Source organism: Cygnus olor, chromosome 6, assembly GCF_009769625.2.
Source record: "Cygnus olor isolate bCygOlo1 chromosome 6, bCygOlo1.pri.v2, whole genome shotgun sequence".
NCBI classification, from domain to species: Eukaryota; Metazoa; Chordata; class Aves; order Anseriformes; family Anatidae; genus Cygnus; species Cygnus olor.
In genome coordinates, this window is record NC_049174.1 from 21,586,505 (window position 1) to 21,602,925 (window position 16,421).

Below are 16,421 nucleotides of genomic sequence, written 5' to 3' on the forward strand. Positions count from 1 at the left end.
AAATTGAATCCTAATATGAAAACAAGTTACAGTACCTGTTAAATTATTTCTGTTCCCTTAGTTATGCAGCAGACGGACACTGGAAAAGCATTAATTCCCTGAACTCTGGAAACAGTGGCAATACCTCAACTGCTCGATATGACTGCTGCCAAGCAGTTCTGAAGGCCTTCCAGGTCAGAATGCCTTGTCCACATCTGTGCAGCAGACTCAGAAGAGTTGTGTATGCATGCCTCACCACGGTGCCATACCACCTCTTGTATATAGGGGAGGCCCTTCTAGCACATCCATGACTCACTTGTAGCACATGTAGAGCACAACAAGGTGGACCAAGAGCTTGTGAAGTGTCTTTCACAGTAACTGTTGCCTCAACAGATTTTGCAGTGAGACAGGGCAGAGACTTACTTACCAGAGGATACTATGTGAGACTCCATCTTTCCACACTGGTTCCACATTAAGACTAGGGATAAGCAGGTATTTGACAACAGAAAAACAAGTAAATCTACTTTGTCAGGTGAAACTGTAAATAAAATACTCATACTTCAACTCTCCCTAGGTACAGTAAACCTCTGTTTGGCTTTCACTTTTTCCTGTCAGGTGCTTATAGCAAATATGTCTCAGAACACCATTGCAGAAGGTCTACGCATGAGCTGGCTTTGGAGATGGTCCAAGGCAGGTCTGTATGGATTCATTCACAGAGAAAGGTGGCCTGTTTTACTCAATCAGCTCTGTTAAATGGTGATCTGAAGGTGACTGATTTTTGGCAGAGAAGATAGCGTCTCCCACTACTCCAGAAAGGATCTGAGCTCTATTCTCTCAAGTTATTCCCTCTCACTGGCAGGCCAGGCCAGTAAGGTCTTATCAAGAGCCTTTCTGTCTTTAACATTCTCCCTCAACTAGCTCTTCAAGGTACAGTAAGCTTCAGAGGTCTTGGCTTACGGGAGTTTTTAGTATTAAGTTGTCTAGCCTTGCTGTCTCAACAAGAAGGATTAGGAGAAAGAGAACAAGGTTTGGAGACATAGTCCTATCAGCTATTAACAAATAAATCCATCACTGTATTTTTAGCTTCTGCAAATTTTCTAGCGCTAGCTGCTAGCACTAGGCACTGCATCCAGTTGCTTTAGTTTATAGAGGATCTACCATCTGTGAGTATACAAAGCTATCATTTTAATCTGCTGTTCTTTTTGATCTACTATGAGATTATCTGATAACTGGAAGGGCATCTAACAAACAGCTGACCAACAACTTTGTTAGAAGATGTGTAGACAACTTGATAATGTTCATAACAATAACTGCTCTCATTTCTCTGGATTGCTGAAAAATGCAAATTCAGACCTTTAATAATTGCAGCTCAGGCTTTCATTTCTGACAGCAAAGTGAGAGAGAGAGAAAAAAATCTTTCCATCCTAAGAAGCTGTAAAAGAGGCTATCAGCTTCTTTTATATATATATATATATATATATATATAAAATTCACTTCATTCTTTTTAGAAGAATTTAATAAATCAAGTATAAGAGAGGAAAAAATACTTATGGAGAACCTTCTCATTTTACTTTAAAAAGTCTTTTTTTCATTTATGTTGATCATTTTAATGATTCTATTCTCATGATTCAGGATTTCTACGCTGTGTTAATTTAATTCAGCTTTAATTTGAATTGAATATAATACTGGCTAGTTGGTTAGCTACAATGATAAAATACGTGTACTGCTTAAACAGAGAGTGTTTGAAATATATAAAATAATCTGAAATACACTTCGATGTACGTCTAATAGATTTTAGTGATGTAATTTTTTCTAATTTGTTATGTAGCTATGTATTTTTAGAGCCTGCTGTGTAAGAATATTTTTTAAAACTAAATGTGATGAGATTATAATACCACTCTAGGCTTTGGAATAACACTAATATATGAAACAGTACAAGGAAATAATCTGATGTATGCCTTGAGCTACACGATGACTACACAAACATACTTCATGGCAAATTAGATTTCCTTGACTGGTGGTGTGGTTACAGTGATCTAATTCATGTTTCATAACTCTGAAGAAATAATGAAGAGATTGTAACCAGAAATGTGTCAATTTGAATAAATTTATTATGAATTGCTTGGGTTTTAAAAGCTCCCAATATGTTATAATAGAAGCCTACGTTCTTGCTTGAGAGCCAGACAAACTATCTGTAGAAAATGGGTTTTAAACGTCTTAACAAATCACTTAACGGTAGATTTTCCTTTCAAATAAACAAAAAGAGAAATGTTCTGAAGAGACTGTGCTAATAAAAGAAATGGGAATACACCTTTTAAAGCTGCTTTGAAAGTAGAATGTTTGGGAGCCTCGTATTTAGATGATGGCTTCTTACTCCACGTGGAAAATCAAAATATTGTGAAAACTGTACATCCATTTTTGCCTCAATCTAAGCTGCAATGAAGCAAATCAGTCCATGCAAAAAAAAAAATCAATTCACCAACTGCTGAACTGCAATTACATTTGTGCTGAATGCAGTATGCAATGGACTACTTCCAGCTACAGTGAAAAATTTCTCCCACTAAAACCACGCAGGTTTGCAGAATGTAAATTGGAATTCAGTTAAGGCACCATCTAACGTGCACAGTTAGGCAAACGTGCAAAGTTAGGGCATTTCATGTGTCACCTTCAGTGACACAATCTGGCTTCAGTCTGATTTCTTGGTCAGAGGCTTAGTATTGGCTCTGACACGGCTTGACAACAGGCTAAAATTGACTTAAGGCCTTGATCAGAGCTGCTATAGCCATGGGACTCAAACATCCACAAACGCACTTCGTTGGTTCAAATTCGTTAAGAGTTTTGGTGGGTTGAATTTTTACCAGTAGGCTTTATGTCAGATCAGATACTGTCTGTCCTCCCACAGTTTGCATAAAGTCAACATAGAAACATAAAGCCACTACAGATTCTTTATCATGCACTGTGGCTAATTTGACAGAAATGTGACTGTGTGCTTGTTCCTTACGAGGAATGGGTAGGTAATCTCGAGTGATCCAGTAGCACAGAAATCCAGCAGTAAGACAGAATACCAACTTCTGTGTCTAACATGGCTTTATAAAAACCCTGACTTATGAAAAGGGAACACATCAGTTCAATAGTTCTTCTTGGATGATACAATGAAAGTTCAAGAGGCTTAGAAGTCTGAAAACTACATTTCTATTGTTTTATAAAGTAAGTCCAAAGAACTTTATAAACAAACAAAAAAAACATGACTTGGTTTATCATCTTTGAATTCTCAAACAATGGACTGAGCTAAGTTCATGAAACTGATTGAGGACACTGAAGGTTGAATTTAAAAACGTTGAGTGGCTCTAATAATTTTCCTAATTTCAGATGTGATCTCAGTTTGTATTCCTGTTGCCCAATTGCTTCAGATACATCAGATGTTAATTTTCTTTGAAGTCAGGTGCAAATTATTTATGAACATGTTCAGTAGTGAGTTTTCTCATTTCCCTTCCCCCTCCAAGGGAAAATTCTGTAAGATTCTTTGACTTACTAGAATTTAGAGGACCACTGAGTGAAACACTATTCTCTGGGATTATTTTGTACGTTATTATTCATGTCTTATGTAATGTCTCCTTCATGAATACACAAAAGTGGACTAGTAGGATGCCTATACTCAGTGTTTTGAAATTGTGCTATTTGTAATGGTAAAATTAGGAAAAAATTGCTTTTAAAATGAAAGAAGAGTGGCTACTAAACAGCTACAGCACACAGCTTCAATAAACTTGAAAGCAAAGGAAAATGTACTTTTTTCCACAGCTCAATGGAGGATCACCTTTTAGACCAGATTTAAAGCTCATTGTCAGGAGTACTGAAGTATTAATATATTTTACCTTTTTATTTTTAGAAACAAGAAAGCTTCATTATAGTTACACAGAAGGATGGCCTGATTGCTAGAGAACTAATTTTGGACTCAGAGTTTGCATTCCTTGCTCAGCCATAAATTTCATTAGATCATGAGAAAGTCACGGAGCAAATTAATTGCATTGTCTAATTTTTAACAGCTACCTGAGACGCTTAAGTCAGAAGACAGTTCACCCTAAGTTTCCAGTGTAGTCACAGGAAACCAAAAGGTCTTCTGGGATGGCTGTCAGCACTAAAAACCTTAGGTGCTTTCAGTTGATCTCTGGAGTCTTCTGTCTCTCTCCATGGAAGTTCTATGCCTCTGTGTTAAATGGCCAAGCTGCCCTGCTGGAGTGTCTAAAGTCAGATGTTCTAAACACCCACTTAGGGTTAATTTTTAAAGACATTCAGGCACATAAAGATGCAAACATTTACTCGTCTGTATGAAGGGAATAAATACATTAAAATGTTAGGTGTACTGATGTTGTAATAATTAGGTTCATAGTAAGTGCTGAGATTGTCATTGTTAGATAGGGTTCCTGAATTACAGACATTTGCATTAATAACCTATTAATATAATAACTTCCAAGTAGTCGGCACAATGCTTTTAAAACATGAACAGTAGGTTGATTTTTTCAAAGGTTTATTGAATACTGCATTCCTTGAATATAGATTTCTTGGAAAAAAACTCTTGAGATAGGGCAAATACTCTTTGTGTAAATCCTGTGGGATTAATTTATTCCAAGAGGACTAAATACCCTACCAGGCAATGTATTAAAATAGTGGCAGATACGTTATCCTACAGATGCAGTACCATAGGAATTCCAGCTGGCCAGATAAGCATTTGTTTGTTTTACTTTCTGTCATTTGGGAGCAATGTAATTACTCCATCATTAAGATTCATCAAAGCTTTCAATTTCAGAGCCCATTTTCAAGGCATTTTACATTGCACAAGCACAGGTAGGTTGATTTAGAAATTGCTTTGCTGTATCAGGGCTGGTGCAAATTTGAGGGTGCAAATCTAGGCTAAGTTATTTCAGTGATTTTGGAAGAGATAAATTCCTCCCCACATCACAAGATATGTACACAATCACATTTAATTTTCTTACTATTCCCTGAATGAGAGAAAAACCTCCTTAGATCTAATGAAAGCTACCAAAATCCAATTTTACAATGCAGCATGTCTGAAGTTACTAGACTTTCATTTAGTTTCATAAAGTCATGCATGGTCTATTGTGAGCTGCATGTTACAGAAGCAAAGAAGAAAAAATGTGAGTAAAATTCAGGCACTTAAATACAAATATCTGGTGCAATATTTAATGTCCAAGAATTTCTAAAACATACACACTGGGCTGTCATATATGACAGAGGATGAACAGGAAACCCATGTCTTCCTAGGGCAAGGTAGAATAGGTATCTAAATTGGCACTAGATCCCTGCATTTAGGTAAATGAATCACCGTACATATGTATTTTTTTCAAAATACAGAATTAATTTTGTCTTTAAATTTCTTATATCAACCTTGTTAGTCTGATAACAAAAGTGAAATGCTATCTTACTTGAGGCTGACCAGATAGGTTGTTCCTTTTTGCCCCAAATAACTCCACATCTCCCCTCCTCTTTCTGCATATCAGGAGATATGCTTTGTCTGGTACTAATGCTTCAGTGTCCTTGGCAGCAGCTCAGAAATGGCTGTGATTTAGGAGTAGTGTGGCTGTTTGTAAAAAGTCTCATTTTAGCTCTACATTCCTTTTTTTTTTTTTTTTAATGCTTGCATTTTATTTCCCCTTCTACAAAATGATTACTGTTAAAGGACCTTGAATCTGATTTCCAGCAACTGACATTACAGACACTGAATTTCTACATTCTGGATAAACACAAAGAGTACAAGATAGCATAGTCGCCTGCACCCTTCACTTCATAGTAATTATATGTTTGTGTAAAATATTCTGAAGGTATATAAGGTCAGAAATTATGTTTTCTGTATAAGGCAAAGTTCTAGAAATAGGGCTGTAAAAAGTATCAGCAATACTCTGCTGTTGTGAAATATCACTTTTTAAATTTCACTAAATATTCTGTTATGTGATGTTTAAAGTTGTCCACTCTTCACAGTAGTTATTCCAGAGGTGCTAATGAAACATTAATTATCAAATGTTTACAAGAGATAATTAAGAACAGAGAAATGCATTCAAAGAAAAATGTTTCTTCCATTACAAAGCTATCAACACAAACATTTGGCATGGCTACATTGGTTTCCTGAGACTTGACTATTCACTTCCAGAAATAACTGTAGCAGTATATTATGTGGTTCATCCATCCACAACTACCCAGACTACATCTAGTCTAGCAGAGTTAGACCCTTTAGATGAAAACCTAGCCAACGTAATCCATACATATGTAATGTTCACCCTGTACTATTACAGTTCTCTCTTTTTAGAAAGGAACTTTATTCCCTAAAGAATTTCAAGGTTGGCCAGTGCAGGTCACATCACCTAATACACATTTTATTATAGATGCTGCTGAATGATCGATATCATACAACCTCAGGCTGAGGAAGCAAAAGCCAGTATGTCATGTTGTCTGACCTGCATCTCACAGGCCCTACATGACATCCAGTCAACCCTATACCGAACCTAATTATTTGGTTTTAGCTACAAAGACCTCTTTCAGAAATCATAAGCTCTTGTTTTGATTTGATTGACTTGAAGGGTATCACTCTCAAAACCCTGCACTGAATTTAATTCTGTTCTTGTGTTACAGTTCAAGGGAAAATTCCAACAGGGAGATGTTCTGGTCTGAGGACAAAACTGTCACAGGGAATCACAGAACTTGCTATTGAAATAACAAACACTCCTGTCAAAGATAGCAATAAAATCCACCCCTGTACTCAAGTTCCTTATGAAAGTACACTTAAGTGTTCCTGCTTTTCAATGGGGAAAAAAATCCCAAGCCCAAAGCAAACAACAAAACAGAGCACAAAGCTGCTTCTCAACAGTAAGTGCAGAAGAAGAAAATTAAGTTGGGGGAAGCACCACAGCATTACTGTGATGTGGTTTGTGTAAGTACACGCAGAGGGAGTTTCAGATTAGGGTGAAGAGCAGCTTCTGGAAACTACTGAGACTGGTGGTACTGATTTAATCCCTTGGAACCTTTTCCCTATCTGCAGTTGAAGGTACACATTTCAACAATAATGCTAAACTTAACATTAAATGCATGCTGTAATAATAGGCAAAACTCCTACAAAACGTTCAACCACAGATAACTTTCAAAGAGTTATGCACTACTGCCAAGAAGTTAGATACTGATATCTCTGAGTGTTCATAGGATAAATTTGGCTCTCTTGAAGTACTGCCCAAACAGACGGGCCAGTTTTCAAAGTTAAAAATGAGCTTTCAAAATGTTCAGGAATGAGGAACGATGCACAGTTCATAGTGTCAGGACCACAAACAAGAAAAGTTAGTTTGTGTTCAGTGTATTCTATATGCATCGATGCAACAGACACATAAATTACAAATTCAGATTTACATCTTGGGGAATGCCATTTTTTACTGGACAAAGTATTATTATTATTATTTTTAAGATGACCCCTTATATTACATTTGATGCAGTTCACATTATGGTACTTGTAGAGGAAACTTTACATTGGGAAACAAGACTTGGGCCTGGTTATAGCCTTGCACTGGAAGAACTAGCTAGTTCTGTTGCTCCAACCTAGCAGTTCAGTAGAAAGAATCCTTTTCTCTGCTACTGTTACTATGACAGAAGATGGTGTAAAAGTATGTTATTATTTCTCTTAGCGTAACCATCTTTAAGAAATGATGGTGAAACTTTCTAGGATCAGGCCACAAAAACAAATTCAAAATACCTTGATTAAAACAAGGGGGAATGTGTGGAAGGGTGAAATAAAAAATCCATGTTTTTTAGAGATAATCACAGATAATTTGGATTTTTTAAACTTTCACTTTGTCAGTAATAACTGTGAAAGTTTATTCTAATTAAAGGCATAATTTTATCACATTAATCAAGTGCTGTAGTTCTAAATAGCACACAGGCTTTTGAGAACTGGAGAGCCTGATTTTCCGAAAGTGGGGTGCATACTGAATAGCTTGAATCTGTTGTGCTTTTTTTTTTTGATATGTAGTTTTTATTTTACTTGATAAACACCTGGATATGACTACGGCTAACAAAAAATTAAAAATTTTTAAAGAGAAAACAAATCTATTGAGTTGAGGATTGAAGAATGCCCAGAAATTTAGTTTTAGAGAAATTGTCTTAGAACGAGGACTATTGTGCTGCAGAAGCAGAGTACGAAAGAGTAGGCAGCTTAGGTGCATTTATGATAAAAATGAAGTCAAGTCACACAGTTCAACTGTATTGTAAACAAGTATTTTGGTGTTGGGGCATAGCAAAAATCTGTGAGCCTTTTAATACCAACATTATTAATTGTCATCAAAGGTGACTGGGTTTGAACTTGTTCAAAGAAAAAGTTAAAAAGGTTACTCTTGAACAGAGTCTAGGTCAAATGCTCTCAGAAAACTCGTAAAGTTCAGGCACTGTTTCTTATTCTTACAATTGTTTGAAAGGAGAGAAACAGTAAGTCAGAAGAAACTTTCACATTCTCACCTATGCAATGTTTCCTGTTCTATGCTAGAGCAATCACTTAGATCTTTCTGTACCTCAGTGTTTTGATGACTGTGTTTTCTTGTACAGCACTATTCTCACAGAAAGCACTGGAAGCAGCAAGCATCAGGACAGACTATGAGAAGTAGAAAAATTAAAAATTTTAAAGTCTTTTTTTTTCTTAAATTACTACATTCAAGTGAAATTATAATAGCATTACATCTTTGTTGATCTTTCCTTTTCTGCTGTCATGACTCATTGGAATCGTAGCCTATTTGGAAATGCAGAAGTATTTAATTTATTTGTTAATATTCTAATTGTGATTTTTTTATTTGCCTGCCATTTTAAACCAATTACATGACTAAGCCAAAGACGCAAAAACCTACCATGTATGTCAGGTTGCAGCTATGAAATAAGTTGCACAGACTGGGTGAAAAGTCAAAACATATTTTCTTTTCGTGGTTAAACTTTTAAAATGCTGATTAGTATCAGCCTGGAATTGCCACTTGAAGGTTTTTATTTCTTCCTGAGCCCAGTTTTCTACCTATAACACACACACCAGTTGTCCTTTCTTCTATTCTTTTGAAGAAAGTGAAGTTTAACATGCCATGTATATATACACCAGTGAATCAGTTAGACAAAATTAGTCTGGCCTGTGCAAATGTATAAAAAGATAGCTGTTCGCAAGCAATAAACAAATCAAATCAATCATCCGACAGTGTAAAATTCCGGATATGTTTGCCAGTCCCTGTATATAAGAATTCTTAATCGCACTCACACTTCGGCTGACAGCATAACAGAGAATGAACTGTTTAGAAGACAAGGAATCCTTCGTTTCATTGAAAACAAATGTCCTGCAAAATCATCTGCAACTCAGCTAAAATGAAAACTGTGAGTATTGCTACTATTCTGGAAAAAAAAATCTTTCTCTGATCGAAAATTTTGGCGTGCGTGTGAGGATTTCTTCAGTGGGCTCAGGAAAACAGGAAAGCACGTTTGTCCCCAGACATTCTGTATTCTCAGTTACTGCTTCTGAGGAAGCCGAATAAAATCAGGTTTCTCCATACAGCTGTTTCTGCCAGGCATTGGGCTAGGCTCAAGTTATTCACCTCTCCACCAGATCCAATGACTTCCGCACTTTTACCCCTTCTGCTCAGTGATGTGTAACTGCTCTTCAGACAGCGAGGGGGGATTTTTATTTGGTAACGGGATGACACTGGTATAAACAGCCGTGGAATTGGCACACAGGGCTGTGTGTATACACACCAGGGCAGGAGCCGTGTTCCTCAGCAGCACAGGCCGCAGCGGAGCAGGCCGAGGCCCAAGCTGCCCACACTGCGCTCGCAGGAGCCGCAGCTCAACCTGCGTCCTTGGCCCAGCTGGGCACCCAGCTTTCCCGCAAGCTGCTTGCTTGGCACAAAGGTAACGCCTTTACTTCCCAGCTCTGTTCATCCCTTATTTCTGCAAGGCACAGGCACCAACTCCCGACCTCGCAGAGGCACCGGGCGGCTCAGTTAATGATTTGTGTGGCGCTGAGAAGACGGCCCAGGTCCGTCGGGCGGCGATCACCGCGCGGGCCGCGGGGCAGGGAAGCCTCGGGCCGAGCCTCGCGGCGCTCTGGGAACCGTTACGGCCGTTGGGGGCTGCCCGCCGGGGCGGCCTCCTCAGGAGCGGGGGCTCCCCATCCCCGCACCCATCCCGACCCCCTGTCAGGCCCGTCCCGCCGCCCGGAGCCGGGGCAGGTGCGCTCCCGGCCGCGGCAGGTTCGAGGCGCGGCAGGCGGGACGGCACGGGTAGGTCCCCCCCCAACTCCCCGCCGCCCGCCCCCGCCGCCGCCCGCAGGCGTGTGCCGGGGAAGGCGCTCGGTGCCGCTCGCCGCCCGGGCGGCGCTTCCCCCCCCACTCCCCGCCGCGTCCCCCCTCCTCCGCAACCGAGAGCAGCCTCCGCCCGGCAGCGCCGGGGCCGCTCGCCGACGTGCCTGCCGCGCTGCCGGGACGGCGCCGCCGCCGATGGCCGCCCCGTTGCCCGCCGTGCCGCCCGGCCCCCGCGGCGAGGTGCGCTCCCCCGGCCGGCACCCCCCGCCGCCGCCCCCCGACAGGTAAGACCGGGGTCCCAAGGGCCCCGCCAGCCCGGCCCCGGCCCCTGCCCGCTGCCGTCCGGGGGCTGGGGGTGCCTGCACCGGGCGGGGCGGAGAAGGGGGCGAAGCGGCGGCGGGGCGGTCCCGGCCGGGCCCGGCCTTGTCCGGGGCTTGGGGAGTTGTTCGGCGGCGCTGAGCGGGACTGCCCGAGGGGCCGGCGCTGGGACACGCGGCGAGGGGAAAGTTAACGGCGGGCGGGAGGGCTCTGCGCCGGGCTGCCGGCCCCGAAACGTGCTCTGAAAAGTTGCTGGGTGGGATGCTGGTGCCCCGGGAGGGGTTCGTGCGGCGCATCTGCTGCCGTGGGTGCGCCCCCCCCCGTCTCTTTCCCCATTTATATTTCTAAGAGGTTTCCCAGTTTGAGGCGAAGAGGGACGCCGCTGCCGATCCCGCCTCGCCAAGCCCACCCGAGCCGCTACTTCGCTGTCAGAGCGGCTTCCCCTGGCGCTTGGCAGAGCTGCCTCACCGCAGCGATGCTGCTGTCACTGCTGCTGCTGGGGATATGCGCGCTGTGTTTGTTGCCCCTGAGGCTAGTCTGAAAGCCATTGATCTTTATTTTTAGTCCAGGAAACTGCGAGCCAAATTTTATTTTATTTTTTTTTTTATGAAGCATCCGATCCGATCAAGTTTAGGAAATATTGAAATGCTGCATACACTATTTTTCACTCCTTCTTAATGCTGGGTATCACGTTAAAGGAATGTGCTGTGTGGGTTTCCAGAAAGAAAACCATCATCAGTCCGCATTGTTACCTTACCTTGATGGTTTTCCACACTTTTATACCAATTAGTATGTGAAATCTCAAACGACAATAATGAATGTAATAAAGTTAAACATTAAGCTTGGAGTCATCAACTCACACATGTAGAGAAATCTCATTATGCGCTGGCAGAGTCAAATACCTGGGGTGCTTCGGGTGCTGCTCCCCAAGTGAAATCAAGTAGAAAAAGTGCTCTTTGATATTTGCCGTGTGAGAAAACCATGCAGGGTAATGTGCCCAGCATTTTAGCCAACCGTGTTATTAATGCAGCACTCTAAACCAGTGCTTAACGGAGCTCTTCAGCAAGTACAGCAGCGATTAGCTTCCAAACTCTTGCAAGTGCTGCTTGGTGATATTTACGACACAGATATATTTAAGTCACCTGAAACTACTGAGACATTTATTTTGTGATGGAGCTATGGAGATTCAGATACAAAAGTAATTGAAGATGGAAATGAGTATACGCTCATTTGCTTTGCACTATTTTGTCTTGTCAATCACTTCGACTCCTGATCCTGGGGGGAAAAAAAAAAAGTTTCAATTTGTTCAATATATAGTTGTGATGTACTTGGGAAGTACTCCTGAGAAGTTGCATGCATCTGCTGTTGTAATATTTGTACATAGGGAATGGCATGAACACAGGGACAACAAAATATTTACTAATGTCCTGAGGAGCCAATATAAATATATCCATGCTCTTAGTCTGCAAAGACTTACACATATTAAAACAACTTTATATTCAGAGCTGAGTACTTGGATTGCTTTCAAGTAGAGTTAAGCACTATATGTTAATAGATTCAGCCTACTGATTAAAAAATAACTGCACAAAAAAGCTAATTACTGCAACCAGAAAATATCATGGTATTAGTGCCTTAGTATGGCATGCACTGTAGTTGGTTACTGTAATTTTAACAGCATTTTTTGTAATTATCTCTTTTTATTATATATTCTGTTGAAATAGGAGAACAAAGAAAGATGACAGTGTTTTGGAGATCCCATCAATTCCAAATCCTTTTCCTGAGCTGTGTTGCTCTCCGTTCGCATCCGTTTTGTCAGCCAGTCTGTTGCCCAAGGCAACTTCAAGAAAAAAACAGGTAAGATTTTTAAATTATTATTTGACAAATACTAAAGTGGTTTCATGAAGGCTTGAAGAAAACCCAAGTTACCTATTAAAATATTTTTCTAATAAGGGTGTTCCATATTTCTGTAATTTGGTGAAATTTTCCCTGGAGATCATCAGTGCTTGTAGGCAATGAGGTTTCGGAATCTGTGTCTTAAGACATGACTATTCTTACACAGAGTCTAAATTGGACTGTACAGATTTTTTGGATGAAGCCGAACCATGGGCAGGCAATACCTTACGTCCTTAAATATGAAGTTAATTTCTTTCCTCCTCCCTACCTCCAACTATTGTCATCAGTTCTATGGCATGGAGGGCTTTAACAATCACTGATCAGCTCCTTTTTTCTGGATGTCTAATTTTGCAAGGGTAACGGAATAAAAAAGAAACTTAAGGGGAAGGAACAAATGCTGTGTACGTGGCTATATTTTGTATCTATGTGCATAGTTGATGTTATATGTGTGTCTCTATATATGTGTGTGTATATTTTGTGTGTGTGTGTGTGTAGTTGATGTTATACATCTGTATATATATGTCTTGATGATGTTACTGTATTTCTATAAATACCTTAAAATGTCAGCCAAGGGAAGCTCTGAGTGGGCAAACACACCTGCTGGTGCACTTAGTTCTGTTCGCAAGCATTGTATTTGTTTTCCTGAGCAGGGATAGAGGATAGAGTTTCCAATTAATGGAGATTACTGGTGTTGAAGATCTGTTTCGCTCCTTAGAAGCTTACCTGTTCCTTTTTTTCTTTTTTTGAGACTGAAGAGAAGTCTGACAAGGAACGCTTGCGAGATTAAGGGTGCTACTTCCTTCACATTCTCTTTTTTTTGGTGGTCTGCAAGATCTCTGTCTTAACAGCTTTAGGAGCGATATTGGAGGTGTAAGAACTTTTACTGATGTTGCTAATTCAGTTTTTAAATTTGCATCAAGAAATGGTGTGGAAGTTGAAGTTTCTTGTAATTGTATTAACCTTTCTGAAGCTGACCAGCCATGTCTGTTTCTGTGCACCTGCTGGAAAGAATAGATGCCAGAGACTTTACTAGGAAATTTCTGGGTGGACAACTTAATGAGAAACATTTTCTTATTTTTCCCTCCCATCTCTTGTGAAAATCATGTATGTGTCTGGGAAACTCCACTGATTCAATCTTGTCATATATTGTATGTTTTCTAAAAATAGCTGTGGTGTCTTTCTGACTATTTGTATCACTTTTAATTCTTTCCTACAACAGCAATGCTAATTTGAAGTATTTCTGGTCAGTTTATATATAAGCACTGCAAATGCAATGGGGTAAAATTGTGTTAGTTTCATGCCTATGCACTGACAGTCTTTCTGCAGAAGCAAGAAAACCACCAAACTGGTAACATTATCTTTCAGAACATAAGGACTGGGAGTCACATTTTAAAAATTAGTTCAAATAACTCTTGTTGCTGGCTTAAATTGCACTCATTGTGGTAGTCTTCATGCTTGCAACTGGAAAGTAGATTTCCCAAGCATGATTTAACACAGAAAGGTCAACTGTCTGCTTTTGGGGCCTGTCATGTTTAAAATTACTGACTGGCATGATCAGTTAAGCCAGCTAAATGTAAGCTTTAGTCTCTGAGAAACTGAAGTTCATAGCTTCACTGATTTCACTTCTGTTTTTTCAGACGGGCTCTTGTTATACCTTTTGTGACAGTTTCTTCTTGCAGTCCTTTAATTTCTCCCATTTTACCATTGAAGAATGTAGTACTCTCTGTAAAAGCAGGATCAAGAAACATTGGTTTACTTGCCAAAGCAAGTTAAAATAATAGTAGTGTCTACAGAGGGCCTGATCCATTTTCCAGAGTGCAGAAAAATAGAGAGGAGTCTTCATATTTGCCGGAGGCATTTTAACAAGACCATAGTTTTCATCACAAAGCCTTTTACCTAGGTATCTGTGTATGGCCACTGCTGGAGAAATGGTACTGGGCTATGCAGACCTTTTGTCAGACATGGCACGACTGTTCTTTTGTTATTAATCTGAAGTTATCAAAGGTTATGGCCAAATGGCAAGTATTGAGTTAAACTTGTATCTCTGAAATTCAGCTTGAAGTCTTCTAATATCTTTGGGAAATTACTTAGCTATGAAAAGGAGAGGGAGTGGATGCTAAGCAGGTGTGCAAAGAGGAGGAGCAAGCTGTGGCTTTGACTTCCCATAGTTAGCTGTGGGGGCTGTGCTTGGAAATGTGGCATTTCCACATCATGTTCTGGGTTAGCCTACACAGCTCCTTCTGCATATACCTAATCACTATACAAACCCCTAACTGAATATAGCCCTGAAGGTCATGGATATTACTATTGCAGTGTGATAATTTCCTAACTCTTAAGAGAAACGAGAGGAACCAGGTACACTTAAGCACTCTTTTTCTTCTTCTCCTTTTTTTTTTTTTTTTTTTGTATACAGCGTTGACAGCTGCCAGAATAATTTCTGCTCACTCTGTGATGATCTACATATGTTTTCAATGATTCTTTTAGATTGCTTTCTTTCTGATTTAGTTTCTTCGTCTGCTGTGTTTTTAATTTCAGGTATAATAAAGAGAAATTACAGAGTGAGTTTCTACTTATGTCTAATAGGTAACTATTATCAAAATATGTGTTTCAAAAAGAAAAAAAAGAATTCATGCCTCTTTTGTCTTATTTTTATCTCCAGAAAAGATTTTCTGTTTCCAGGGAAAAAAGAAGTTGTCAGAAATATCTATCTGTGACATTACCACTCTCGTATTCATAACACCTGTGACATCTGAAAGGCTGAAGTTCTTAAATATCTTTCTTTTTCTGAGTAGATTATTAATGTTATTTAGAACTCTTGTTTTTCTAAACTGATGTTCTTAGTGTCTTTTCACGATCTTTTATCATAAATCCTCTTAAAGCATTGAACATGCTGCTTGAACAGTATATCTGTTTGTGGAGCAAGCAGCAAATTGTTAAAAAAAGCACATAGCGGAATGGTGAATTGCCTCTATGCTTGGGAAGTAGGAAATCTTTGTGTCCGAACATTACTTGGTCTGCCTCAAAAACACAGCTGTTGGTCTCATTCTTCCTCCTGCTGTTTGGAATAATTTTGTGTTATATCCTCACAGACTCATAATCCTAACATGTTAGCAGTAGTGAGAACAAGCTTACTTCAAGAGGCAACCTTGAATTTTTATTTATTTATTTTTAATTTAAAAAAGAAGGGTGAGGGGAATGACAGGATTCAAAAATAAGCAGTAATAGCACAGAGTCAGTATAGTGACAAATTTTATTCTCCTAGAGAGAGAAATGGGAGCCGGGAGAATGGAAAGAACGTCTGCATTGACCATGCTGAGGCAGGCAGACTTGTTCCTCAGCTGACCTGTTCTCAATGGAGCATTTCATGGAGGTGGTCCCATGGAGCTGATCACACCCGTGTTTGGGAAGGAGAACTTTGAGATGCAGTGCGAATGGGAGTGGGATTATGGGATTAATATCTTCATCCTTAAGGGAGTAATCTGGAGATGAAATCAACAGCTGAATGTATAGTTGGCAAGACCGCTTTGTGGATTGTGAAATCTACTCTCTATGAAACCATCAAGTTTGGTGTCCCTGCAAGAAATGTAGGAGGGGATTGGGTGCTTTTGATATGAATAGTGTCATAGATGCTCGCATAAACTAAATGTTATGTTCAGGGTGGAAGACTTTTATTTGAAAAGGCAAAAAAAAAACCACCTGGCTTTCCCCTCATGCCCAATGCAACGCAGTCAACTCGGTACATGGTGGGAAATGTTGCCTTTCATGACACTGGATTAGGTGTTTTCTGTTATTATGTGGAGTATGTGAGCTCACATATGGAAATCTAATTGTGTCTTGGAGTCTGTGTTCTCTAAGAACTGGCAAGGAACTGAACATGTAAAACGTGCATTAGCTGTCTTAATTTTCAAAATGAAT

The 16,421-nt window shown here is 40.0% G+C and overlaps 1 protein-coding gene across 3 annotated transcripts in view; it reads left to right on the top strand.

Moving 5' to 3' along the window:
* The first annotated feature begins 9,711 nt into the window (after positions 1–9,711).
* The window catches only part of GRB14 (growth factor receptor bound protein 14), a 66,270-nt gene continuing 59,560 nt past the window's right edge, over positions 9,712–16,421 (top strand). Inside the window, exons 1-2 of one of the 3 annotated variants that reach the window (XM_040561502.1) lie at positions 9,712–9,903; positions 12,335–12,467. The gene's annotated coding sequence lies outside the window, so the exon portion shown is untranslated. Of the gene's footprint in view, positions 9,904–10,524; positions 10,580–12,334; positions 12,468–16,421 lie in introns of those variants that run through there. The other 2 variants (XM_040561503.1, XM_040561501.1) reach the window with 2 other exon arrangements.